Source organism: Guillardia theta (assembly GCF_000315625.1).
Source record: "Guillardia theta CCMP2712 unplaced genomic scaffold GUITHscaffold_56, whole genome shotgun sequence".
NCBI classification, from domain to species: Eukaryota; class Cryptophyceae; order Pyrenomonadales; family Geminigeraceae; genus Guillardia; species Guillardia theta.
In genome coordinates this window covers 209,202-210,351 of record NW_005434618.1, presented here as the reverse complement: position 1 = coordinate 210,351, position 1,150 = coordinate 209,202, and positions in this window count along the sequence as shown.

The window sequence follows — 1,150 nt, the reverse complement described above, 5'->3', positions numbered from 1 at the left end:
TCACATAGAGTTTGACAGTTTGCGTGGCATCTGTTGGTGGTACGGTGCACGACAGCGCCGATGAAGACAACCATTCAGATTCGTTTGAAACTCGTTGACCAAACTTGCACGCAATGCTAGCCGGTGGAAATTCAACCCCTTCAATAAGCACACTCGACCTTCCCAGTATCGTGTCAAATGAAGGAAACACCTTTGACACCACCGGAGTCTTGAAATAGACAAATAGCTGCCCTAGTGTGAGAGGAATTCCAGACGAGGGCGAAGACAATTGGACACGTACAGAAGTATTCGCGTCAGAAGTCAAAGCAGGGCTATAGCATATCAAAAGCGTGGAGGTAAGTTGAGACGAGCTCGTTCTCTGAAAGCCAAAAGACACAGCAGCAGATCTCGAAAAATGGCAATCATGGAGTGAAATCCTTATCCGTGTACTTCCTGAATCAGGTCCCGATGTAGGCACCATAGAAAATCTACAAAGCTGGGGAACAAACAAAACCTTGACAAATTGTGCGAGACGATCCCCTAGAGAATATGCCAAATCCATTACGAACGTACCCGTGACTTTCGAGAAAATCTGGCAACGAACGTGGGAAATTGACATTATCTCTGCAGGGAACAGACTCGTTCCTGAGACTCTGCAAAACAATGGGCCTGGAGAGACTCCAAAATGACCCGTCAAGGTCACTGCTGAAGATTTAGTGCCGGCATGTAGCATCGAGGGCATTATACTGTAAACCTCTGGTAGACTGTACACTCGATATTGAGTCTTGAATATAGGAATCAAACCAGCGAACCTGCACAAAAATATATTGTTGAACACGCCCAAAATCAGGCACTAAACAATTGATTAGACTCGACGATATCCACTCCACGCCTCTCCCCTCCACGGCCTTGTCCCCAAACCAGCACCTCAGCCCCTCTCGCCCGATTCCCTCTCCTGTGATGGTCACCCTCGATCCTCCCCCTGCTCCACCTTGACTTGGAGATACACTTATGAGCCTGGCTTGAAGTACGTACTGGAACCTTAGGTCCCCTAATAGCTTCTGTCCACTCGGTCGTCGCACTTGTACAGAGACGGTAGAGGGCATCGATGGTGGCAGATTGCATGCCACGGAAGCGTTGTCCGGCGATGACACGTTCAATTGCCCGCGGC